The sequence below is a fragment of the Canis aureus genome, chromosome 13, assembly GCF_053574225.1.
Source record: "Canis aureus isolate CA01 chromosome 13, VMU_Caureus_v.1.0, whole genome shotgun sequence".
In the NCBI taxonomy this organism is placed as follows: Eukaryota; Metazoa; Chordata; class Mammalia; order Carnivora; family Canidae; genus Canis; species Canis aureus.
The window spans coordinates 52,025,857-52,053,825 of NC_135623.1; the positions used below are offsets into that span (position 1 = coordinate 52,025,857).

Consider the following 27,969-nt stretch of genomic DNA (forward strand, 5'->3'; position numbering starts at 1 on the left):
CAATTATTATTAGATTCTAATTATTTCACTTATGAACTTTAAAAGCTCCTTGCAATCACTTCAAAGTACCAATCTATGGGCCCGAGTGAGTTTTCATGCGAAGTACAGTTCGTTTCTAACAGAAACTATCCAATAATAAACAGATGTCTCATGACCTCTGATAAAAAAGCTTACATTTTCAAAAGAAGGGGGGCTGGTGTTTCATAAGCCCTAAAATAACAGTTGGGTCCCTTAAATCTTGAATTTTCAATCTAAATTTGAGTGGGTTCAGACTCTTGTTAAGAAGCAGTTGCTGAAAACTCATTTCCTTGGGCACCTCCCCACTCCTACCCTCAGCCACCTTCGAAATAGTTGAAGTTTAACACACACACACACACACACACACACACACACACACACACACACACACACCCCTACCCCCGCCCCGGTCAGGGCACACCGAGGATCAGCCCGTTTGCTCTGGCAGAGCGCACCTGCTACTCCTGAGGCCCGAGGCCTGGGCTGCGGCCGGTTGTTATCTCCGGGAGCAAATGAGCGGACCCAGGGCCAATTCACAGCCCATCAGCGAATGGCAGAGGGCGTTAAATCATGAACAAAGAAGCTCCGCGGGATTCCACCAGCATATATATTTTTAGATATTTCAGAACGTCATTTGTTATTAATTAAGAGGCTGTTGAAATTACCCCTCTCCCGCGTTCAGATGGTTGCTTATTTGCTCCTCGTAAGACTGTGGAGATGGAGGTTTAATCAAAAGACCTTGTGATGAGCGCCTTGTCAGAGCACAAACATTTTGAAATCCCAATGAAAATGCAGTTTAATGCATCCAGTGAAATTGCCTGGGAGGAAATAGTGAATACAGCTTTTCTTAAAGCCTTTCCCCTCAGGCCATTCACTAAGAAACTGGTCACTAACTGCTGGTAACAACCCATTTTGGAGGGATTATTGCTATTATTGGCATTCTGTGGTTTATGGCAACATTTTGTTCGAGACGTTAGAAATGATAGTGCAGCCGGACCTGGTACTTCAGAGAAACCCGTCCCTTCTTCCCTTGCGGTTAATGGCCTTTTTTTTTCTTACTCCAATCTCAATGTGCGGAGGCTGAGCTGCACCGCTGAGTTTATGATCTGCTACATTTCTTGTGGCTCTAAGAAATATGCTTTACACCGGAGTCAGCATTCAAATCAATGGAGCAAAAATATAACATTTATTGTTAGTAAAATTGAATCATGCTGGAAAGGCTGAATGAAGGCTTGACTTAAACCGGCTGTTAGAGATCCTTGCACTTGCCACGAGCGCTTTCCGGATGACACGCAGCCAGCGGCCCTCCCCCTGCTGCCACCAACTGCTCGCAGAGCGGGCACCTAGGCCGTGCCAGGGCCAGGCGCCCAGTGACAACTCAGACTTGGGAAGGAGGCAGCGCTGGGGGAGGGCAGGCAAACACCACACAATGCAAGAAAAGTTCTCGAGAGTTTCAAAAATATTTCTTTTGTTCACTTCAGATGGCAGAAACAAGTCAGAACCCTGGCAGTTTAAAGCCATAAGGTGTATTAGGGAGACCGAATGCAGATTAGGAATATGTTATTTGCATGGGAGACAGAGTTTGGGGTTTTTTGTGGATTTTTTTTTTTTTGCCTTTTTGGGGTCCGTTTTTCCTTCCATCTTTTAATTACAAAAAAAGGGGGAAGATCAGAGCGTATCATTAGCTCTGCTTCTTAGTGAACCTGACTTTTCTCAAGAAATTTACATCTTTCTCTCATTTTCTGTTAAGGTTTCTTCCCCTGTTTTCTCACCTACAGAATTATAATGAGGTAGAGTGAATGAGATCTATGGGGAGAGCGCTGGACCCAGAGACTAAAGGTAAAAGGATGATTGATGGTATGAGATTACCATAAAAGTACAATCAGGATCAGATTTTAAAATGAATTTTTAAGCAGCCTAAGAGATACTCTTTGATTTGCAGTCTGGTGGAATGGATAATGTCTCATTCAGTGGATAAAGTTTCTTACTGTGTGACTTGAGCTTTTTCTGATCTTTCTGACTGGGAGTAAAATGGAACCAAAGCCTAAAGTGGTTTTTAATGCAGAAAATATCAAACACAATATTCTTAATGTCAAAACCTGGGCATAGCAGGTGAGGAAAGAAAAATAAATAGAAGAATATTGCTGGTAGTGTTATTGTATTAGGCTCTCCTCTCACTGGCAAATGGGGTTAAAACATACATTTTTTAAAGGGCAAACTTGTTTACATATTGAAAAAAAAAAAGTTTAGGCTGGTGTCAGATTTTAGTCTTTCTTAGGTGTGGAAAATGTTTCAACTAAAATATTAAAGCAAAATGTATATCATGGGCCCTATGTTTTCCCAGATGCTTTTAAAAAATTTAAATATACTTTTTATTTTAGAATGATTTTCAATTTAGAGAAAAGTTGCAAAGATATCAGCCAGTTCCCACATACCCCTCATCCACTTTCTCCTATCGTTAATATCTGACATTATTATCAGGGTTGAGAGATTTAGCTGATGAAGTACTGGACACCCAGTTACATTTGAATTTCAGATGACGACAAATCATTTTTTAGTGTGTATCTGTCCCACAGCAACCGTAATCGCTATTATACATTTGCCATAACCAAGGAATCCATATCAGTTAACTAAACTCTGCACTTGATTACAATTTCACCAGTTTTTCCTAATGTGTCATTTCTGTTCTAGGATCCCAGTCGGGATACCACTTTACGCTTAATCATCATGTCTCCACAGGCTCCTCTGATCTGCGACAGTTTCTCAGACTTCTCATTTGCTCTTAAACACAGTACAGAATGAGATAAAATATTAATTGATAATCTAATAATATTAATAAACACTCATATGTACTCAAGAGTCCAGTTTTTTCAATTAATGAATTTCCAAAGCAATTTAACTTCTAAATCATCTTAATGGTCTGCATATCTAGTGCTCCCCGTATGAGATTGTCAAACAGTAATAAATCCTAATTATAAACCAGGAATTTTTATTTATAACATTAAGTGGAAAAAGAGATAGCAGCAACTTGCAAACATGCCCAGGCTCACTGTCCTATTGGAAATACTGTGTTCTACCGAACATTAGCATTATCGAGGTCCTCGAATATAAAAACAATGACTAAAAACTGTCACGGTATGTGCTATTTCACTCAGTTTATACTTTCATTTCATCAATCTTTTCCATAATAATAGGCATGCTTCTAAGAAAAGATCCTGGAAAGATGCTAATTCCTTTTCATCGTAAACTTTGTTCATAGCTAGCCATGTACGTATAAAGATTTATTTTTATTTTGATTATTTCGGAATCTTTCCAAGAAGGTTAAAAGAGAAGATAAAAAGGTAGATAGCTAATCAACCTAGCAGAAACCCTTTGGAGCTTGCAGCTTTATAATTTAGGTCGATCTTCATTAGGTTAAAACCCCCTGCTTTAAAACCGTTAAACATTATGGGAATCTTTAACATTTCAGACAGTTGCTTCTTGTGACAGTTTCCATTTCTTCCCCCCTGCTGACAGTTTCTATAATGACTTTAATCATAGAGTCTGGAAACGGAACCGGCTATTGAATAGCAACAAACTCAGTGGTCAATGTCTATGTCATTTTTCTGGGAGCAGGACTTTCTGAGCATCAAGGAGCTAATACTCAGAGCCTCCTGGAAAAGTGCTAAGTGCATTAACTCTCTGTCAATCACATCCGTAACATGTGGGCCAAATTATTGCTATTTGGCTCAAGACATTCCATTGAAACTTATTTGTGTGGTATTCGCATCTGTGTACCGTATATAACTAATGATGATTGTTTATGGAAAGGTGCCTGTCCAATTATTTTTGAAGAAACACAAGAATGCAGAATGACTGGAAGCATCAGGTTTTTGCCAGAGAATGCCTCAGGTAAGAGGAGAATGGCTAGAGGCTATAAGGAATCACAAGAGACAAGTCAGAGTCGTAAATTGGGAAACTGACATATCTCATCTAATATACTTGCTAACTAGGCCTTTAAAAACCTTGACATTTAACTAAGTTTGTGGAAAAGTTATGGGGTTTTGTCCTTTTCTATTGGCTCTAACTCATTAATCCAGTGAATTAAGGTGTTTATCATCGTTACCGATATTAGCAGATAAGGGAGGCAACTGTTTAGAGAGGCAGGGAAGCTTCTCGCCGCTGAGCAGCTGTTTACGCTGACTGTGCCTGTTTCAAAGTCAAGTCAGTCAAAAATGATACTTCAAGTTATTTACCCTTTTGGTACTTCAGGGCTTGAAATGGCATGAAAGGAGCCTTTCATTTGGCAGAGGCATTTAAATAAAGCTTTCGAAAAGCTGATGTGTTTGGAAGAAGGTGGGCTCCTTACTGAAATAAACAAGTTTCTAGGGATTTTAAGAAAATAGGAAAGAAATGAAAACTTTCCAGTGAATGTTGTCTACTTCAATATCTGATTTTGATCAAATTTATATTATTTAAGGGCATAGCAATGGCCCATGGCAAGATAATCTTTGGCTTCTTATGTTAATGTTCCTGAAGTAGGCTGAACTTTACCATAAGGTATTTTTTTAAACTCCAGAAACATCAAGAAACAAGACAAAAGACACACCATTTATAATCAGAAAGCTGCACGGTTTCCCAAAAAGGCAGAGAGAAGCTACTGTTCACAAAGCGGATAGTAAATTAGTTGAGCTTTTTATTCACTATTTTGTTAAATGTATGTTAAAAAAAATTCATTAAACTGAAATGCTTCAAAAAGAGGTTTTGGCGTTTGCCTCTATCAAACAGTTGTCACCAAAATCAAATTTAAAAAGCTACCTCTTTTTTTTTTATTAAATAACTGCAAGGCTCACATTTTCAATTTATTTATAAAAAGCAGATGATAAAGACATCTAGAGATACTTTAGAAAATGTTGAGAAAAGGCCACCTAACAATTAGTATGTGGACACTATTACTTGGAAACCTTAAGAAATTATTTTAACTCTTTTTCAAGTTACTAAAAAACTATATGTGTATGTTTCCTTTTTCAACAACTATTTATGAATTATGGAGATTTGTTTCTTTTTAAATTTTTAAAGTAAAGATAAAAATGCTTCACTACTTGCTTCTGGAATTACTATTAACAATTTATAGCTTTGTGAATTTATTGGTCATATGAAAAATAATTCAAAACCTATTTTAAGAGATATTATCAAATTATGTATACCAGTTCCTTCCTTTTTGGTTAATTCTTGTCAACAATATATAGAGCCACTATTCATTTAGTATTTTGTATGAAGTTAGCATAACATTAGTTTCTTGGGAGAAAATATAAAAGAAGTTTAAGACATAGCCTTTACCTTCAAGGGAGTTCTAATTTTATACTGATGACAAGTTAAACACATACAGAAATAAAAAGCATAGGGTAACAACGTAAGATAATATGTAGTGATTAATAAAGACCTTTTGTAATACAGAATAAAATGCCATGTTATGTGGATTAAGAAAAATAAAAAGGCATGCTAAAGCAGCGCAAGGAAGTCAGAGAATGTCTGTGTGGAGACCCAAAAGTTGTGGGGTGAGGGCTGTGACATCCATGAGTGATAAATTAGGAGTGGCATATTTTGAAAACATGATATTTGCCTTATTTGGTGATTAATCTGAAAGCTATAGAGCTGGAGAGAGATGCTGACACATTTGAACAGCCTGCTCCAAAGCTAGAAAGGAAATTAGACACAGCAGTAGTTCATGGAATTAACTAAGAAGTTCACAGGGTGGTGGGTTATCTTTGACAAAGAAGGTAGCATTGGAAGAGGGGATGTTCAGTACACACGGTGTCCTATGCGTACAAATATCTGTCATGTAAGGCAAGTTATTTAAACTTTCTACACCTGAGTTTCCTTATCTGTTACATGGACTTAGTAATAGTGCTAATCTCATCAATTTTTGTTTGTAGTAAGTGACCAAAAAAAATCCAAAAAACAAAAAAAAAACACAAAACCCCAAATACACCAGTGATACATATTCTGTAGGGCTGTGGTGGGAATGAGATAGGATGATACAGTCATTTCCCCCTTATCCACAGGGGATATGATGTTTCAATACCTCCAGTAGATGCCTGAAACCATGAATAGTACCAAACCCTACATACACTATACTTTTTCCTATACCTATATACCTATGATAAAATTTAAGTTATACATTAGGCATAGTAAGAGGCTAACAATTATTACTAATAAGATAGAACAATTATAATAATATACTGTAATAAAGCTTATGTGAATGTGGTGTCTCTCTCTCTCTAAGTATCTTATTGTACTGTACTTACCCTTCTTCTGAGGATGTGAAATGATAAAATGCCTACAGGCTGAGGTGTAGCGGGGTGAATGATGCAGGCTTTGTGATGCTAGTGTTAGGCTACTATGGTTGTGCTGATAATACGTCAGGAGAAGGGTTGTCTGCTTTGGGGCTGCAGTTGACAGGAGATAACCGAAAGTGCAGAAAGTGAAACTGCAGGTAATGGGGGGGGGGGGGTACTGCGTGTACAAAGCGTAGTAGAGGTTGGAATCAGACTGGAAGGTGTCAGGTAGGCTGTGGCAGCTGGTTTTAGCCTGTCTGTAAGGGACTGGGTTGGTAAATCCGAAGCTGAATTTGGACAGCTTGTTTATATTTTGTCTATAAAGTGAGTCAATAGGTAGTAACTCAGAAATTGGGAAATGTCCTAATGGGATGTTGTGGGTTTTTTTTTTTTTAAGATTTAATTTATTTATTCATGAGAGAGGGAGAGAGGCACAGACACAAGCAGAGGGAGAAGCAGGCTCCATTCCATGCAGGGAGCCGGACATGGGACTTGATGGTCTCCAGGACCACACCCTGGGCTGAAGGCAGCGCTAAACCGCTGAGCCACCCGGGCTGCCTGGATGTTGTGTTTTTATGCATTGCCTTTAGCAGGGGCAAACCCCTGTGGAGATGGATGAGGTTGTTCTTCATCCTGCGGTAGAAAATGAGAGCCCAAGCATTAGGATTTAGATGATGTGGGATAACTGCCTCTCTGTTCAGAACTGGAGAAGAAGTTTGGAACCAGTACAAGACACATTTGCAAAAAGGTCTTACTGCCAACATGAACTGCAACATGTTGGACAATTGGAGCTGGAACAGCAGTACATTGTAGGAGCTAGGGCCTCAGAATGCTAAACCTGAGGATTCTGAAAACAATCATCTAATAATCAATTTTAAGTCCTCTGTATATTATTCCATTTTGTTCCCCAAAACTATCATAAGAATCTCACTAAGGCATTACATTTCAGTCTTCCCTATGACAGTAGGGAAATATGGGAAGCTTCTGAGCCTACACTTGAGACAAAGCTGTGCCAGGGAGATTAGCAACAGGCGCTTGAGTGAAACAAGTCTTGGGGCAAGAAAAGGAGACCTGCAGAAAAGCCCAGGAGTGGTCCAAACCCAGACCCATATGGCCCATATCCGAATCTAGGGACAAGAAGAATTTCTCATGGTTCCAAGAAGTTCATGGAAGGAAACCTGGTAAAGTTGCTGGACATCTAATAGTGACAAGGGATACAGACCCATGTTATTGAGATTTGGGTATTAATGGAGTTGTTATCTTGTGGTCTACTGATGGACGGAGCATCTGGGTTTTACAGTATTGTTGTGAGGTTGAAATGAGATTTAAAAAATGAAATGAAATGTCTTAGCATTACATCTAGCTTTTAATAGATTCACAGTATCTTTTGAAGTTGACAATATTATTAACTCTAGGATGTCACGTCAGGATATTATGTAAGGGCACAGGCACAGAGGATCATGTAAGATGTATTCTGTAAGCAAGTCTTGTAGGTAATTGGGCTCTTACATCTGCGAACACTAAATATACCACCACATACGCAGCCAGACCAAGGAATGACTAGAAGGCCATTCTCTACGTGTCACTTTTCCAAATATGGACAAAGTTGTCGGCACCCGGAAGTATACTATTCTTTTATAAAATGACAAATCACAAATAATTCAACAGAGCCACTTCAGAAGGTCAAGGGTCTGTGGGAGCAGGTGCAAGCCTCAAATGGTGAATGCACTGAGGCAGTGGCAGCTCTGTGGGAGTTTGTCCATTTTTCTTTCATAAGACCACCAGACCCCCAGTGAGCAGGTGGGCAGTCTAATAAACTGATAAACTCCACCATAATCTTTTTCTTTAAACTCCACCATAATCTTTTTCTTTTATTCTTTTTTTATTCTTTCACTTAAGGGGGAGGTAGCCATTTGACAAAAACCCAGGCCCCAGTGAAATATGTGTCGGGAGCAATCTTCTATGACTAAAGGCATCTTCCTATATGATAAACAATTGTCCTTGGATCCCTGGCACCATGATGGAGAGTGGGCTGGGGCCTGGCAGGTGACATAGGCAGTACTGATGACAGGAATCTCATATGAAACAGAAGGCAGAGTTGACTTAAGGAACTGAATGGATGTGTAGCCAGTAGAAACCAAGATATAGGAGGAAGGATGGGCAGCAGATGGGAGACACAGCACCAGCTTCTGAACATGCTACACATACCCATGAGGTTTACCAGCAGACCCAGCAGGTGGCAGTGTCTCCAACCATCAGGGTGGCCCTGCTCCCCTCGCCTACCTGGACTACCTACCTCAGCTACAACTGGGCTAGCTGGGCCAGAATATATGAAGCAGTCTGATAATCCTAACAACCAGCATTTGTCAAGAAACATTTATGTACAGGGCCAGTTAAAAGTTCTTAAATGCATTAACCAATAAACCCCACAGTAACTGTGTATAACAGGCAGTGTCATTATCCCAGGCACAGTTCAGCCTCAGAGCCTTTGCATTCGAAGTTTTCTCTGAAAGGAACACGAGTTACATGCATGACTTATTCTTGACTGCATTCAGACACATGGTCAACGGTCATCTCCTAAGAGAAGACTATTTGATTACTCCATCTAAAATAATCCACCTCACTCTTTATTCTCTTACCTTGCTTTATTTTTCTGCATAGCTCTTATCTCTTCAACAGGACACATTCATTTTTGTGCATTATCTCTTTCCCCTCTAGAACTTAAGTTCCATGGTGGCAGGCAACTTACCTAATTCACTTATGGCTGTGTCCTCAGCTCCCAAATAGTGCCTTCCAGAGAAGCAGCACAATAGGTACTTGTGGAATGATGAGGTTTCACTTTACAAGGAAGATCATGAATTCCAGGGAGTTTAAGCAAATTGCTCAAATTCTCTGACTGATATATACACAACTAAGCTTGGAATCCAGGCGGTACTGCTCCAAGACCTCAGCTCTTGACCTCTACCCTATATTGCCTCATGAGTATTTCATGACATCATCACCTGAGTCAGGAGGGAAAAAAAAGATGTACTGCAAGTAGGACAGCAGCCTGCGGGACACTGCTGTCCATAAACAAAGACTGGAAAGGATGGACACTACATCTGGCCTCCTTGATTCTCTCTTCCAGCCTGGGCCTCCACACATGAGGCTGGGAGGCCCTGGGGCTCCAGATTGGAGGGCAGCTTCCATCTACTTCTCACCCTCTCCTCCTGAGCATAGAGGATAGGAAGTTGGGCTAAGCTGCTCTGAAATCCTAGGTAGCAGTGATACCTTTATTGATGGAGAAAGAATGGTAGGGTCTCTGTTTGCTGGTGAATTTCTGCACAATAGTCTGGGGTCTTGGAATGCTCTGGTTAAAATGCTTACACCCCAATACTACTGGTTGAACTCAGATCACCCATGTGGAAGGCACCATGGTGCCTCAGGACACAGCAGGTTTTTGGAACTTTGTTAAGTCAAGTTTCCATCTTTATCTCTAGCTAACTATCTGGAATCTGAAGTCCTGGAATTTCGAGCTCTGGGTGTATCCTGGTCAAGTTATGAAAGTTCCAGAAGAAATAACTTAGTTATACTGGCAGGGAAAGAACCCTGGCATGCCTAGCCACTGTCATAGATGTGGTAGGACTAGGAAAGATACTCAGAGACTGACGTCCAAACAACTCTTTCATTAGTGGATACCCAATGTTTCGAGATCTGGAGCTTGGGTAGGACAGGACAGCTCCGCAGATTATGGTTCATGGTGATCAAAGGAAGGAGTCAACACTGAGACTTAAATTTAAAACCAGGTAGATAGCAAGGGCTGGACAAGGGGCATAACTGAGGTCAACCAGCATAAGAGAAACCAGGTATTCTAGGCTGGGGCAAGAATATTCAGAACACAGGGCAAGAAGCAGAATCTAGAGACATTCCCTAAGCTATGGGTGTCACCCTATCCCATTCATAGCACACTACTGGCCACAGTTGGAGAGAGAGTCAGAGTCAGCTTGGGGAACACTGAAGTTACAGAGGGAAAAAAGGAAGGGAGTATCCCCGTTTTTGTATACCAAAAGCTCCAAATATTTTGCAGTCTCTGCTTTGCATAGGTTACTACATTCTTTCATTAATTCAACAATTATTTATTCAGAGCCTGCTGTACCAGATGCTGAAGTAATTTATGGCTGAAAAAGCCACAAGTGGTTTTTTTCAGCATTTATACAACTCTTTCAAAGATAAAAACCTGCTTGTCAAACATCCACCCCATATTATCCTGTCCAATGACTGGTTTCTTTTAATATTTAAAAACCTTCAAAAATAGAGAATGATCCTTTTGATTTGCTAGAAATTCAGCAAAATATGTTTGAAAAGTTAATGTGAAACTGACTTTTTTTATACTGAAAGGCAATAATTTCTGCTTAGATGTGACCTACAAGTCCATCAATCCAGGCTAGAGCTATTAACGTGTATATTTTCAAAAAGATCACTCAAAACACTCTTTAGGTTTACCAGCTGGTTTCCCGTAAGCTTTTTTACCCTGTTCTTTTTGTGTTGTTTGCCATTTGAATCTCTTATTACAACTTCTCTGAAGGGCCTATGGATCAACTCTAAAAAAATGTTGATTCTCTATTAACTATAGGTCCACATGGTTGCACACTCAAAGGACACAGAGTCCTTCAAATAAAAGAAGAAAGAGCAAATTATTCACCTTGGGGATGACTATTAATAGACTGAGTGCCTAATTAGTTCTGTGTGTGAGAATACAGGTTGAAGAACACAACTTTAAATTTCAGAGGTTACAGTCCTTCCAGGTTGTCTCAGGAAATTTAACTAAAAAAGTAAGGCATTTGAATCAAATTTAGAGACTATGTAGAGGCTAAAGCTGGGGAAAAATTAAATAAAATAAAATACTAATACTAATACTAATAATAAAAATTTCAGGCCAAAAGAGCAATTGACAGCACTAGCTCCAACTCATTATGAAAGACTCAAAAGTGGCCACAGAGTATCTGGTAGACCAAGAAGAACAAGCAGCTATATACCACCAGCAAGTATTTTTTAGGTATTCAATAAAGGGTTCATATTTACTTAGGCATTTAATGAAAGCATTGATAATGATAAACATGTGGAAATTCTTCCCCCTAACACTTTCTACCTCTAATGCTTCTCAAATGTAACTAAATAATATCAAGAGTGGTTTGGAAAACTATGCTTATTTTTTTAAATAAATTTACTTTTTTAATTCAAACATAGTGACACACAATGTTACAGTAGTTTCAGGAGTACAACACAGTGTTTTTGCTACACTCGCAGTATAGTTTCCCGATGTCACCATACAGCACTGTTACAATATCAGTGGCTCTGCTCCTTATGTGGTGCCTTTTCATCCCCATGATTTATTCATTCCATATGTGGAAACCTGTGCCTCTCATTCTCCTGCACTCATTTTGCCCATCTCTTCACATCCCTCCCATCCATCACCCACTAGTTTGTTTTCTGTATTTATGGGACTGTTTCTGCTTTTGTTGTTCATGGGCTTTGTGTTTTAGTCCACATATAAGTTAAATCACAGGGTGGTTGTCTTTCTCTGGCTTATTTCACTTATTTCTCTGCCCACTAGGTCCATCCATGTTGTTGTTTTCATTAAAGCTATCACATGGGTTAAAACTTCATGTTCTACAATATACCAAAGTTTACGTTGTACTCTCCTTGCCTCTTATCTCCATAAAGTTATTGCACTAAATTATTCTCTCATGATTGAATGCCCCAATACAAGTGATACACAAATCCTACTGAAGCCATACTATGGTCTAACACACTAAAAAGGATGACATGAACAGGCTAAATGAATTTCCAAAAATTGTTAGAAGATAGTATTGGCAAAATCCAGCATAAAATCCATTAATCTTCACTTCTGAGCCATGAACATTGGCTGCCATGCCAATGTACAATTTAACATTGGCCCTAAACATTTTTTATTTTGACTCTGGGCAGAGGTCATGGTTCCTAAAGTCTTTTTTATTAACAATTAACAAGAAAATCATCTAGGATCACAAGGCCTACCTTTTTACAGTATGCCAAACAATCAGCCAAAAGTCACATGTCTCTCTGAGATATCCTTTGAATGAACTTGGTCACATCTTGGATTGTTAATAATGCAGCAGAACTGTTTGATAAGCAAGGACCATGATTAGAGGGAGGAGAAAGAAACTGAGAAGCACATTAGAGGCAAGAGATGTTTATTTTTTCATATTACAACAATGGTAAATATTATCAGGGTTCTTGTCAAACACAGCAGGTCTGGGAAGAGCAAAAAGGGGGATTATGAGGTTATAGAAGACTAAGGAAAGCAGATGTCAGTGATTCAGACCACGTTCTGTCCTCTTAGATCTGTACAAAGATCTACCTGCACTTTGCAGGTAAGATGTCCTTAAGGATCAAGGCTCCAGGCTGGCCCCAGACCTTGCACTGTTGGTCTGTGTTGTGTGACCGAAAGGGTTCCTTCTGGCCACAGTAGTCCCCTTTAGTAGAAAAGCCCTACAACCCCTAGGGCTCAACTTCTCTACCACGCTCACTGCTCCCTCCTTCTAGCCAGTCTGAGCTCCTTGCGGAGCCTCTACCCTCTTGCATCTGCCAAAAACATTCATTTCTTGAAAGAGCCCATTTCCCTTGGGAAGATCTGAATCTTCTATATTCCTTAGTCCTCCGAGTTACTAAATCCTTAAGGAAACATAATTCTTTCCCATCCTAGAGACATTCAGCCACAAGCAACTTCTTTTCATCTAACTTTGTTTTGGCTATTGTTGAGCTTCAAGCCCTGTTAATTTTGATGTATGTATTGTATGCCAGGGCTGTGCTAAGTCTCTTACAATGATTATATAATTTTATTTTATTTTATGCTTACGGAAACTCCTCTTACTAGGTTTTATTATCCTCATTGAACAGATGAGAAGTCTGAGGCCCAAAATAAAAACGATATAATCTCCCTAAAATCACAGAACTCAGGTATAGCCTCTTGATCCAAGATCTCAGATTCCAAAGACTATGTTGTCACTCTCTAATTCTATTACTTCTATTTCTAGATCTTTATTTTTCCTCAGAATAGTTGTCACTGACATCATATAACTCTTCACTTAGACTGTGACTCTGAACACTGTACTTAAACTATTTGTGCCTCATCTGTAAAAGGAGAATTATGATAGTATCTATCTTAAAAGAGGGTTGTGAGAATTAAGGGAGTTAATACATGTAAGATAATCAGAAAAATACTTGGTCAGTTAAAAGCATTATATAAGAATTGCTTATCATTAGTAGTACTAGTATAGAAATAATAGTAGCTACAGTAATAGTAGTAGTAGTAGCTATAATAGTAAGAATAGTAATAGTACATTTATTTGTTTGGGGGTTTTTCTGTCTTCTACATGAGCATATTAGCTTCTTAAGGATAGAAACTTTGTTTTGTTCACGACTGTATTCTCACTGCCAAAAACAGTGCCTAACAAAGTAAAGGCTTAATAATTATTTGTTCAATAAATACACAAAAATCTGCAAACCTTCATATTCCTTCTTCTCTGACTTTAGATATTTGGGCAGCTAAAATTCACAAGTGGCTGAACATAGTCTCCGATGTCAAGGCCGTACATACCTGGTCCAGCACCTCCATACGCCCAGATACAGAGGGGGCATCCTTTATATTGTTTGCTGTGGCTTATGAGGATGGCTTTCTTTCCTGGCATCTTCTTCCCATGGGCCTCCTGGATGACCACATCAGTCTCCATTCCCTCTAAGCTGTCCTTCCCTCTCCACCCCATAAAAATGAAACTGCCCTTAATACTACCTCCATAGGGCCTTCTCCCTGGTAGATGATACCTAATTATTCTCACAAACTAACATGCTCTTCAAATTTGCCCAATGTCCCTCACAAGTCTAAAATTCTATAAACTGATGGTGTGTGAGAGGATTTTTCCCAATTTTCTATGTGTGATAGTATTTGTTTATGGAAAATGTGCTAATATTTGCCCTCCATCTGGTAATGAATGCCCTCATCCAAAGGAGTAGCTTCAATGACAGAATTCAGACATGAAAGCTGACCTCATAGGAAAAAAAAAAAAACCTGGTGCTGATGGATGGAGCCTTAAGAAAGCCCCAGTTACCATCACAGGATTTTGTAGAGCTAGTGCTCCTTGCTTTGTCCTGTCAGCTTCTCCTGACTTCATTAGAGGCACAGGGTATCATTCCTGGCTGGGCAGGTTTGTAATTTAACTCCCTCTCTCCACTGAAAAGTAGCAGAGTCTCCCAGAGAGAAATATGAGTAAGGGAAGAAAAGAAGAGTCAAGAACAGAGGAGAGGGCAAGAAATCAGTGTAGTGTGCAGCAAAAGATGAGAAAGTAGGTGGAAGGGATGTAGAGGTACAAAAGAAAGTGCTAGTAGCAAACAGGAAAAGGGAGGGAATACAAGAAGGGGAGAGCAGAGGACTTAGCACAAAAGGAAGTAGTGAAATGCAGGAAAGGCCACCAGACCACTGAGACAGCCAGAGGGGAAGATGAGCTAAGACAGAGACAAGTGAATTAAGACATTGAGTAGCCATTGTCGGTGAGTTATCTAGGCAAGGAAGGACTGCTGGTTTAAATAAAATGTATATTGTGCCTTTATAATTCTGCCAGTTTAAGTTATTTATGATACATCTGGGTGTTTCATTTAACCAAATCAAGTTCTAATTTTATCAGAACACGTAACTGATTATTTTCAATGCGTCATGTATAGAAGGCCCCTTATTCAAGGAGCAGAAGTGAAATAGCTTCACTTCAAATCTGTTCTTCTACATATGTGAATTAATCTGACATTGTTGAAATCTTGACAATATTAAGTATTGCCATTATCTATTTACAGAGAAGGAAGCAATTATTTCTTAGGAAATAAGACAGGATTTAAGCACTTTGGCCTAAATAGCTGTGAGAAGACGAGGTCCAGGTGGTTTTTGGAAAAGCCATTTTACATATGCACGTTCTTCTCCCTCCATTCCCACTGCCCCACCCTAGTTGCAGCCATCCTCTCTCACTCCGAATATTATTGAAGTCTCTTAGCTCCTTCCCCCGCTTCCAGGTTTTATCCTTCCAATTCCCGGCAACACATTCAAAGTGAGCTTTTAAAAATATCACCTTTAGCCTCTGTTTCCATTTCTCATTGGTGTCTCATTGCACAACGGATAAACCTAAGTTCCAATAAGGACTGAAATGATCTTGCTGTTGTGGATCTCATCTTCACGTTCAACTGTGCTATCCTCTTTCCTGACCCAGAGCCTTCACATATGTTCTGTCCTAAGATGAAAAGACTCTTCCCCATTTTTCATCTGGTCTTAGGACAGAATATACTGAAACAGAGGCTGAGAGATGATGACCAGAGTGAAGGTGGGACGGTGGGAATGGATGAAGATTTGCCTGACCGCCAGCCTAGGCCAGGCCACTTTGTTACACAAGCTCATTGCATATTTTACTACTGTACATCAGCTCACATCATTATTCTTTAATACTTATTTATGTACTTATCTGTTTGCTGTGATTACCAGTTGGTTTTAAGTCTTAGGAAAATGGGTGCCAGGTCCGCCTTGTTGTTTACTCTTTCCCAGTACTTGCCATGGTTCCTATTACATGACAAGAACTCAGTGTGTTGGGTGAAGGAGTAATTGACATTTGATTTTCCAACATTCTAGACTTCTTTATAATCGCAAGGATTGTGAATGGGCTCTGTATTGCAGCAGGACGGTAGGGATGGAAGACAGCGAGTTCACGAGTTTTTCATGCATACAACAGTCGTCAGCCATTGTCCCCCATGAAAGCGACAGTGATGATCAGTATTCAAACCTTTGTAGCAGCCGTAAGTAGAGGATCTGCAGGCCTTTTTTAGTTAATATGGAACCTCTCTGGAGGACAGAATGTAATTGTATAAAGAGAAGCATTACTAGCACCTTCTATAAAATAAAGGAGACTATTAAAATCTTTTGTTCTCTACTTCCTTCACAGCAAGTCTCACATCACCCTCTCCTGCTATACAATCACAGTCTTCTTCAGATGAGCTGCCAGCTTCTCAGCTTCATTCTGTAACAATGGTGTCCAGAATCTGCCCTTACTAGTGCAATGACTGGGTTCAAACACCTCAGGATGACTGCCTTGGGAACTTTTGGCCAAATGTTGCCCAGTTAGGTCAGAGAGGTCTCTGGCAGGGCCAGAATTAATCTAATGCACCTTCCAGTTTTCTTCCCATATTCCCAAGTAAGATGGCCTATTACCCATGCTTATTCCTTTCTGGTCGTGATAGGGACTAGAGAAGATAATGCACTGTTAACTGTAACATAAGTGATCAGATAAAAATTTTAGGATTCGGTAATTCTCTTCTGGCAGCCAAACTTGCTCATAGCTTTCAGAATTCATGTCCACTGATGGCATGAAACACTTAAGAGTCTCTCCCATCATGAAAGAACACTATGTATGCAATTAACCTCCAATGACCAGATCAGCCCATGTCAATGTCATGCTTAATATTTAAGCATACTTTACTGTCATTTGTATCTGTTTACCCAATGGACATCTGCAGAACTAATACTAATAAAAATGGAATGTAGGGCAAGAAAAATATATTGAGAATCACTGAGTTGGACAAACCTAGTGAGAAGGTTGAGTCTATTCAAACACCTGTCTCCCACCCTCTTACCATCTGTGCAATCACTTCACCCTTCAGCCTCACTACCCACCCCTACAATTACCCTGTCAAGAGGAAAGTGCCACTCAGGTGGATTTAATGTGGTTTTAATATGGCCCATCGAGTTTAATGTTGATTTCCTTTAAGTAACTGTTTCTGTTCTTGCTATAAATCTATGTCTGTGTGTGTATGCTTAATCTGGATAATGAGTCCATCTAAGGCAAGGAGCAGTTTATATGTTTTGTAGGCACTAGATCAAATAAGCAGATGATAGATCATGCAAAGCTATAAGGGAAAACGGCAGAATCGTGTACAATTCACTGGTTACAGTGAAATTAAAAGAGAAGGTTAATACTTTAATGGATTCTTAAGAATTCTTTCCCTCAAATTCTCAATATGGATATAACAAGTCTGTACATATAGCTATAAAGAAAAGTGAAGGGGCTAATGTGTAATCTGGACCAACTATATGTTATTGGGTGTGATGCTAGAGAGTTTATAGTTGTTTTTTTATCTAATAAAACAACTCTTCGAGGTGAGTATTAAATGCTCGCTTTGGCAGCACATATACGAGGTGAGTATTAGAACAAGGGACCTGGGGCTCAGAGAGTTTAAGTAACATGGAATATGACCCTTAGTCTATTCATTTCAGAAGTATGTGTTTTTTTCCTATAAGTGGTTATATCATTTATCTGGTGACAGTACATTGGTCTGGATGATACAACCTCCTAAGGGTCTCACCTAACCAAGTGGGATTTATTATGCTACTTCCCCTGTAGAAGATAAAACAAATTATTAGGAATACATGGAAATCATAAGGAATTGTCCATTGAATTACATAGATATGACATCATTAGAGCTCAAAGCAATTGGATAATCATATAAGTACTCTATTTCCATCCATTCATTCTTTGATGCAAAACAAATTCTTTAATTGCCAACTATGTGCCAGACACTAGAACACACATTTTGGATGGAATGATAAGTGAGATGAAAATGCTCTCTGTTATCACAGAGCTGAGTGTAGGTTGGTCTCTGCAGATTCTGAGGTGATATATAGCTTGATGTGGCCTGCCTTAGAATGCAAGAAACCAAGTACAAACAGATGCCCCTTCTTTGTAATAATTTATGAAATTTAAAGAAGGAATCAGGATCAGTAATGTTTTATATTTAGTCAGGCTTAAAATATTTATTTCATCAGATATACTTCAATCACAATTTTTCATAAATCTGAGACAAGTTGTTAAAGGAGAATTTTGTGGTTGATTTTCTGAATTTGTCAATATGTTCACACCACTGAGTACCTTTTCTATTTTGCAGGTGTATATAGAGGAAAGTCATAATCGACCTTCCATATAATGCACAGCCTTTGTACTGAACCAAGAAATTACTATTTAAGTAGTGAAGTATTCAGAATCATCCGGCAGCATGCACAAGTCATATGTCCTTCCCCAAGGAAAATTTACTCCCTTCCCTGGTTCCTGAGTCAAGACTAGTGAGTGGCATTCACTCATTCTTCATCTTTACACTTTGTAAGGTCAGTAAAAAAAAAAAAAAATCCATAAGCAATACACTGTGTCACATCAATTACTTTGCTGTTTACATGAAATGAGCTCTGTGTTGCTCTCAAATTAGACACTCATCATGCATAATTAGCCCCTTACACAGAACAGCTGCTGGCTTTTACAATGCTTTCAACCCAGTGCTGTGTGCACCTATCGTTGGTGTTTACTGTGAGCATTATTTAATCAAACCTGTGATATATGCACATTTGACTTGATGACAAAATATAGAACTGCCTAGAGAAAAGCAAGGTATATTCATCTTCACCTAGAAAAGTTAACTCTGAAGTAATTATATTAAAAAGTACTAAGCTATTATATGGGAAAATCATTCTAATTTTTTGAAAATTAAAAATTCTTTTATTATTAAATATTAATATGTGACTGTTTATGAACAAAGGGAAACAACACATTTTGTATTGATTTGTTCAAAGGACTGAAAAACAATTGAATCATCATGTTGGGTCTCACAGATAAACTGGGAATCAGAAAGAAAATCTCTGACTTAACTCTGAGAGTTTACAATACACTTACTCCTTACTTTTGCCATCTGCAAAACTGGAAGATAATCCTCCACAAGCATTTATGAGAAGCACTTCAAGATAGAAATTGTTACCACAGATATACAAAAGGTAATTGTAGAGTATAGTTCTAAATTTAAACACCATAATGATTTCATTGGCCACAAATCGGAGATGTTCCCGTGGATTCTGTTAGTGATGGTTTATGTATTTAAAGAGCAGGGAAAGCTTAGGGGATAGCTAATGTAATCATTACAAGCAGTAGCCTGCCACCTTTTATTTTTTAAGTGTATGTATTTCTCTCGTCTCTAATGGAATCATTGTTTTACCAATAAGATAACTGAGAAAAGGGAATCCTGCAAAGTCATAGCGAATGAGATAAGGAGATATGGCTCTGACAGTTTCCTGGTTTATAAATTCTACTCCTAATCACACCCAGCTAAGAAGAGAAGTAGAAATTTAACATATCATATTTTAGGTGATAAAGGGCAATAAAAGCTATGCCATGAGCACAATTATTCTTTTTCAAATTATAAGGTAAAGTTTGGCTAAGGGGATATATTCCAATTTTCACTGCCAATGTTCAGTATTTCTGTTAAATCGGCTTTCGCAAACTATTCTAACTGCGATTTATGATATTGGAGCACTGTGTTTAAGAATGATGTACTTTGAAACAGTGTTTTATATTAGAGATTATCTCCCTATTCATATGCACATATTTGTATGTATGCATGCACATGCACACAAACACACTAAACAGATCGCACTGAAAAGAGTTCAATAAATATTGTTGATACACATTATGTTTTCCTTTATGGGTCCGCTGTTGGATGTTTGTGTACACAAAACTGATATTCAACTGGCATAAACCAAACTGGCTAAAGTGCTTGTTTACTGGCTGGCATTCCTTCTGCTTTATCCAGCAGGCACTCACTTGGATTGGTTTTATTATAATGGTTATTAAATATTTTTATTGTCACTCTGGGCATATGTATTTTAATGTATTCTATAGAATTCCTTATAAACTATTGACAATTATAATTAGTCAACAGTCAGATCACAATAGCAAGAAAAGTAGAGGTAACATTTATTTGCAGAAGTTTCTTTACTACACATTGTTGAGAGATAAAGTTGGTGAATAGGAGGAAAGAACCAGACATATTCTTATGTTCAGGTTAAACTAAATTCCATGTAGTTAAGGAGGTCAACACAGTTGCATCTATGATTGTAAAGCGATCAGGGAACACACACGATGAGCATTTCCACCCTCCAGCAAGAGAATTCTTCACTTAAATTGCTTTAAGAAATCCTTATATGATAGGAATATTTTTTTAACACCTTTGGACTACATAGATGAAGTGCCTCTCTCCTCCGTCCCCCAGCGCTGATAACAAAGAAAAAAATGTCACTGGCTATTTAAGGCAATTAATCAAATACACTCTAATATAAAACACTGTTTCCACAGATACTTTTATTTTATTTATTTTTTATTTTATTTTTTTCCACAAATACTTTTAAAATAGGATTCTTTTTTTTAGAGTTAAGTATTCTATCTCCCCTCTGGTAAGGATCAGTTTGTTCTCTAGAGTTCAGAGTCTGTTTTCTGGGTCAAGAATAAGTGAAATAGATGAAGGGGATTAAGAGTGCACTTATCATAGTGAGCAGTGAGTAATATGTAGAATTATGCAATCACTATATTGCACACCTGAAACTGGTATAACACTGCATGCTAACTATATTGGAATTAAATTTTCTTAAAAAGGTAAATATTCTAAATTTTCATCTTTTGTGACTTTGCTGGACAAGTTTTTCCTATATCACTTGTATGTACACTATCTTTTATTCTATTTCAGTGATGTTCACACAGGCTGAGTTAGGATAAAAGGAGTAATTAAGCCACCAATTATCTTGGGAGAAAAATCATTAGAAAATACTTTTATAAATAGCATTTGATTGCATTCAACTACTTGTTCTCGGCATAACTGTTTGATTTGATTCAACTAGCTTTTTCAAGTTAATTTGATTGAGTAGATTCACTTTATATTAAAGATCTTTAATTCATTTATACTGCTTTATAAGACAAAGCCCTGTAAAATTAAATAAGAGAATAATCATAAAGGAATCTCTACATCTAGAAAGAACCATACCATTCATCATAAACAAAGCAAAACAAAAAACAAAAACTTAAATTATTTTTTAAAGCATGGTTAACAAAGGTTATTCTACAACCATAGATCTTTTTTTAAAAAAAAGATTTTATTTATTTATTCATGAGAGATAGAGAGAGAGAGAGAGAGAGAGAGAGAGAGGCAGAGACCCAGGCAGAGGGAGAAGCAGGCTCCATGCAGGGAGCCCGACATGGGACTCAATCCCGGGTCTCCAGGATCACACCCTGGGCTGTAGGCTGCCCTAAACTGCTGAGCCACCAGGGCTGCCCAGATCTTAGTATTTTTATAGGCATTAATTTTATAGATAACTTTCTTGTGACTTATTCCATTTGTAGAAATGTAGGAGCCTCCAATATAAAAATATATAAAGAAAATTTCCTATTAAGAATCTTTATCCCACAGGCCCTTGCATGGTGCAGTTGGTTAAGCATCCAACTCTTTGTTTTGGCTCAGGTTGTGATCTCATGGCAGTGGGATCAAGCCCTGCACTGGTCTGTGCTTTGTGCAGAGTCTGCCTGAAATTCTCTCTTTCTCCCTCCTCCCCTCCCCTAACATGTGCATGTGCTCCTCTCTCTTCTCTCTTCTCTCTCTCTCTCTCGTAAGTAAGTAAATAAATAAATCTTTTTTTAAAAAAAAGAATCTTTATCCCAATCTAAGTAACATAAGAAATTTTAGCTTATAAGGATTTTCTAAATGTACTTTAATGATTAGAACAGTCTCCACTGAAGTACGTGGACTTAAAAAAAAAACAACACTTTGAGCGTGATCTTTAAAAAGCAAAAACAAAAGAGAATCATATTAGCAAAAAGTATTTGAAAGATCTCAAATATAATTTTTCCATACTTTCAAATTATATATTAAGACTTGAAGGAGGGATGGAAGGAAGGTAGGAAGGAAGGAAGGAAGGAAGGAAGGAAGGAAAGAAAGAAAGAAAGAAAGTAGAAAGGAAGGAAGGGAGGGGGAAGGAAAGAAAGAAAGAAATAAGAGATAAAGGGATGGAGGAAGAAAGGAAGGAGAAAAAAAGAGAAACAAATGATCTTTGCTTCTACTATGAAAATAATAGAAAGAAAGTTTGTTGACTACTTGAGGCAAAGACAGATCTAGAGCGACATTTCATGCCAACATAATGTTCTTTCTGTCATTTCTTAGAGATGTTTTGGCATTTAACATTGATGTCTTTTGGTGATTTTCCTAAAGTATATTGCAATTATCACAGGCAAAGTGTTTATCTTTTACTATCCAGGCCAATTTGTCTTTTTTTTTTTTTCTTAAGTGAAAACCTTTAGAAAATGCTTTTGTTTCTATTCTTAAAGGAAAAGACAAAGTCAGCATTGGGATGAGTTAATGGCAGTATGCAGAGACTGGGGGAAAATGTAGTATTTCTATGGTTTTAAGCTGATAGCTATGTACACGGGTGCAAGTCTGTTTTAAAAAGCTCAGTTTGATGACTGAAAAGAATGGAAAGTGCCTACTATAGTCACTGTTTGAAGAATTCATTGAAGAGTTCCCATTGAAGAAATTCAGAAAAAAAGAAATCTGTCTGATGATACATAAATGAAGTATATATAATCTGTGTCTGTGTGATAATGTGTTTTCAACTCTCTCTTCCTTTTTGTTATGACATACCTCAAGGTTTTGTCACAGACAATCACAGAGGAAAAATCACTTAGGTTCACAAACAAATGCATATGTCCAGATAGGAAGAATTTTCTGCATTCATATGCACCACCCAATATTAGGAGAAGTTTCAATCAGTAAGTTATAGATGGGCCAGTCAGTAAGGTAGAACCAGTAAAAAGTGAAAGAGGAAGCAGTCATCTTCATGAGTTCTAGTTAAGATTCATGTAGAGGATTATCTTTTAAAATCAGCTGAGCCACTGCTTTTTAACTAAGAACTGAAAACTGGCTCTTCCACTTATTCCAAAAATATTGAACATGTGACATGTCAGATATTGTATGTGGGTCCCAGATGCCATTTTCAATGCCGGAGGGGAAAAACTAATAACCAACTTTTGTTTTGATCTCCCAAACTCATCTTAGGAAGGTAAATGAAGAGAACGTAGAAGTGATGGAAAGTGCTACAACTGAGTTTGTCTCCTCCCAAAACTCGTATGTTAAGGCTTTAGCCCCAAGTGTGATACTGGAGGTGGGGCTTTTGGTATATAATTTGGATTCAGTGAAGTCCTAAGGATAGAGCCCTCAGATCAGTGACCTGAGAAGAGGCTAGAGAGCTTCTTGAGAATATGTTGCTCTTTCTCTGTCCAGCATATAGAAGATACAGCAAGACAACAGTCAGAAAGAGGGTCTTCCCCAAGAACACAACCATGCTGATATCTTGATCTTGAGAACTTCCAGCTTCCAGAACTCTGAGAAATAAATTTCTGTTGTTAAGCTGCCCATCTATGGTATTTTGTTATGGCAGCCCAAGCAGAGTAAGACAGTGAAAGAAGATACTTTCAGGACAGGGAAAATTTCAGCAGGAAGATATATTACCTAGAGTTGATCATCAAGGCCTTTATATTTGGACAATTTATTTTAGAGTCAAAGCAGTGATTAATTAATTACCCAAACAGGTGAGTAATCTGGTCAGTACTAAACCAGTATGGTTCACGTGACTCTTAATAGTGGAAGTTCTGCTGGAGAGTCAGGCCTGGGCTCTACTTTCTGTTTGGTCACCATGTAGCTTCAACCTTTCTGGAACTTGGGAGACTCATCTGTATAACAAGAGAACAAAACTCTTTCAGATTTTTCTCTATTATTATTATGAATCCTAATCACACAAATATGTGCTAGTGTTCTGGGATGATGTTTGGCTTAGCCCTACAAATGGTTCACCAAAAATCTACTTCTACTCCTAAAGAAAAGAACACAACATATCCCACTGTGGGTGAATTAGAAGCATCACTTTTAACTGTGAAACAGAAGACCCTTAGTTTTTCCCATAAACGCGAGATAAAGAGAACCAGAAACCAAATATTTGCTAGGCTGTGCTTTACAATAGCCTCTAGGTTACTTGTTTGAAGAGGGGGAAAAAAGCTTGTTTTAGATTATATACTCAGTTTTAAATATGAGCAGATACATGAAAAAACCACACTGTTCTGATATACACTTATTTTTCCAAAATATATATTAAATCTCAAATCCAAGTCAAAAGAGAAAATTATTCTTTTACCCATGAGTTTAATATGAGGCAGATTTTCCACGACCCAAGTGTTCAAATATTTGCTTGACTCAGATCAACCTTTCTCAATGATCTGACATACCTGCTCAGCTTCAGACAGATGAATGAGATCAGCCTCATTCTGAGCCAAGCCAAGCTTTCTAACTTCTCAAACGTGTCCTTTGTGGAAACAGGACTGTAGTGCAGAGAGGAGCTGGTTACACTCTTCTGAGGCATGGTAAATGCATTAATATTTACCATAATAATTACACAAACAGAAGAGGAATTTAGGGCAGCCCAGGTGGCTCAGCGGTTTAGCTCCGCCTTCAGCCCAGGGTGTGATCCTGGAGACCCGGGATCGAGTCCTGCGTCGGGCTCCCTGCATGGAGCCTGCTCCTCCCTCTGCCTGTGTCTCTGCCTCTCTCTCTCTGTGTGTGTGTGTCTCTCATGAATAAATAAATAAAATCTTTAAAAAAAAAAAAGAAGAGGAATTTAGAGGTATATGATTGCATATATCAGAGTCTGAGCAAGAAAACTGAGATTTGTTATCACTGAATTTGAGCGTATTTATGTGCCCTCTTCTTAAAAAAAAAAAAAAAATCCTAGGTTTATAACTCTAAAGCTTTCACCTGGTCTCACTGCTCCTTTCCCTCTGAGAGAACATGCCCGGAGTCTGCAATCACTGACCACGACTTCAAGAGCTACAGCGTCAGTGAGGATTTAGATTTCACTATCTTGGGGAGGAATAAATATAGAAGCAGAAGAACTTGTCTGGAACCAAGACCTTATTTAGGGATAATGGAAACCACCTAATGTATGTTATTAGCAGTTATGTTTCAGAGCAGAATGCTTTTTAAGTGCTTGCTCTCAAGTACCCTCATTGTACTTGGAGCACTTTGTTAGGGCTTGGCTTCTCTCCTAAATAGAACTGTTTGTGGGTCCAGAAGTATATAATGGAATCCCATAAACACAGAGAGAAGTTTTAAGATCACTCAGCGTTAACCAGAAGCATCCTCTTACCACTCATGAACTCTGCACCTTTGGGATTTTAGAATAAGGCTCGTCGATGCCTAAGCATAATGCAAACCTACCAGAACTTGCTTGTGCTCCTCAGTGACTTCAAGAGGGTTTTTAAAGATTGTGATTTTTGTGTTTTTCTCCAGGCTAGCAGTTTAAGAATGAGGCTCTGTGCTTCATACCCCTCTTTACAAATGGTGTTTTCTAAACCATGAAAGACTCCTAACCCTAGGAAACAAACAAAGGGATGCAGAAGGGGAGGTGGGTGAGGGATGGGGTGAGTGGGTGACGGACACTGAGGAGGGCACTTGATGGGATGAGCACTGGATGTTATACCATGTGTTGACAAATTGAATTTACATAAAAAAATTAAAGGAATTACTAATTACAGTGGCCCATTCTGTGACTCTTTTTCCTTGACTCCTACTTCCTTTTTGTCCTTACATGCCAAGAGCCTCCTTCCAGTGCCATGCCTTTTACTTGCAACTGTGTTTTGTTGGCTGGTGGGCTCATTAAGTCCTGGTCTGGAGAGGCTTTTTCCAACTAGCACTTGCCACTCTTCTTCATTGCTCCTCAGCCTGAGCCACGGGCCACAGCCTTGTTCCTTCTCTATCTTTGGCCACCCCACATTTCCTCACCATCCCAGAAAGAGATCCCACTGTCAAGTGAATTACTAGCCTGGAACTTTTCAAGGGTCCCATCTCAATCAATCAATCTCTCTATCTCTCGCTCACTCCCCACCCCCCTCCCTGCGCCATGAATGGTGGTAGGCCCCAGGTCCCATCTTTTGGAGTTGAGGTGGGCGGCAAAAGCCTTTGGTTTTGCCCGCTGGAAGATTACTGCTTCCTTGCGGTGGAGATATTGTGCTCGTCCCAGAGCCTAGAGTGGGGCTGTCACTCTCTGCCAGGTTCAGAAGGGCTTTTTTTTATTGTCCCTGTCAGTTAGCAGCCCAAGGTTACCGCCAGCTCTCTGTCAGGGCTTTGATTTTTGTCAGCTATGGCCAGGTCCTTTTAGTTATCTGCAATCTTTTCAGCTTTGTTCAGGCTGAGCTCTACTTGTCTACTAATTAGCTCTTTGGAGATTTCCCTTTTAAAACTCACTATCACAGAGGACAGGAACCGTTCAAAAGTTTTGTGTTTCACAGAAATTCCATATTCATCCATATCTCATAGAGCCATATTTTTAAAATTAAAAGTGGCAGGTCAGGCCAATTTAAGGTATAGAAGTAGCATCGTCTATAAAGAAAGACCTTCAGGTTCTTGATCAGGTATGTAGATGAGTGACAGGGAAAGGAAAGGGTTTACATCAAAAAACAATGAGGGGTACAAATTAGAAAGAAACGATCGCTCTGTATAACATATTCACATTTTCTTTATCTTCTGGTGTGCAAATATTGTGCTAGCTGAATATAAAAGTAGCACAACTTTAGGGTACCAAAAAAAAAAAAACCACACTGTAATAACATCAAGAGTGGTCTTACATCAAGGAGGGCCCTGAGGATGTCTTTGTTGTCAACTTCAGAAGAAAAGAGAGGAACAGAAGAGGAAACTGGCAGAAGGAATAGATGCCAAAGAGAACTCAAAGGATTAGGTCCGGGTGAGGTGATCGGTATTCGAAAACAGTCTGCCTTCTGGCTCTGATCTAAGGGAATAGGCTGGCAGCCAAGCCAGAGGGCATAGCAGCACAAACACACCTTCAGCACACTGCTTCAGGGTTGCCTCAGTGCCTTAGAAATTGTGCTAGCAATTCGAAATAAAGCTATGGAAGAGCAATAGGCAAAATACTCTATAGATAAACCTCCACTTTTCACATAATTCCCAACCTGGTTGTCCTCTCCACGCAGACATATCCTTTCTTTCTTTCTTTCCTTTCCTTTTCCTTCTTCTTTTTTTTTATCCTGGCAAGCCCTCCTTCTTTCCGAGGCTCCCAAGCACATTTTTCTTCTGCTAACTTAGTGCTGTTGTAAGTTGCGCTTACATTGCATTTACACACTGTTAATGCCTGCAAGATGAAAGTAAAAACCTTTGAATATATTAATGCTATAACACAGATGTCTTACTTTTTACTCTCTCTCTCTCTCTTTTTTTAGCAAGTTGATGTGGCTAATAATGATGCAGATTGTGCTGGATGGATGTACAGATGAAACAGGGGAATACAGATTAAATAAAAATGTCTTCAAAGCTTACGTTTGCTTCATAATTTAACTTCTGGGCTTGTCTCGGTGGTGGTAGGTACAACCAGGCATCATAACATTGTTCTAAAACATCCTGGCACCGCAGAGCAACAATCACTCAAACAAGTGAGGCCGTACTTCTTCGAAGCGAGAAGAAAATAACAATGGGTAAAAGAAAGACTGCCAGTGGCTCCATCCAAATAAGCCTGACCCAACTACTAATAATGGGGCAGCTGGGAGAAGTGATGAACCAAGCTTCTGTGCTTAGGAACTAATCTGCCTATATACTGAACTTTGCTTTTTATAGCTATATTCAAAGCCCCAGTAGCTTCTTCTTCCGGATATTGAATATGATGTGTGCCAGA

At 38.8% G+C, this 27,969-nt stretch overlaps 3 long non-coding RNA genes across 11 annotated transcripts in view; 1 reads left to right on the plus strand and 2 right to left on the minus strand.

Moving 5' to 3' along the window:
• The window catches only part of LOC144282506 (uncharacterized), a 60,028-nt gene extending 58,786 nt beyond the window's left edge, over positions 1 to 1,242 (minus strand). The window contains exon 1 of the long non-coding RNA XR_013350959.1: positions 474 to 1,242. This is a non-coding gene — a long non-coding RNA (uncharacterized LOC144282506). The remainder of the gene's footprint in view (positions 1 to 473) is intronic.
• Positions 487 to 27,948, plus strand: LOC144282504 (uncharacterized). Of its 8 annotated transcripts, none has more exons than XR_013350949.1 (8): positions 487 to 1,542; positions 1,797 to 1,857; positions 3,829 to 3,909; positions 16,018 to 16,181; positions 18,324 to 18,540; positions 19,000 to 19,197; positions 25,578 to 25,692; positions 27,521 to 27,948. It is a non-coding gene; the product is annotated as an uncharacterized LOC144282504 (long non-coding RNA). The 8 variants fall into 8 exon arrangements; XR_013350948.1 differs by having other exon boundaries at positions 661 to 1,542; positions 1,769 to 1,857; XR_013350951.1 differs by lacking the exon at positions 16,018 to 16,181 and having other exon boundaries at positions 666 to 1,542; positions 1,769 to 1,857.
• Positions 20,157 to 27,969, minus strand: part of LOC144282507 (uncharacterized) — a 127,626-nt gene continuing 119,813 nt past the window's right edge. For both annotated transcript variants that reach the window (XR_013350963.1, XR_013350962.1), the window contains exons 4-5: positions 25,506 to 25,659; positions 20,157 to 23,968 (exon numbers count right to left, since the gene is read on the minus strand). This is a non-coding gene — a long non-coding RNA (uncharacterized LOC144282507). The remainder of the gene's footprint in view (positions 23,969 to 25,505; positions 25,660 to 27,969) is intronic.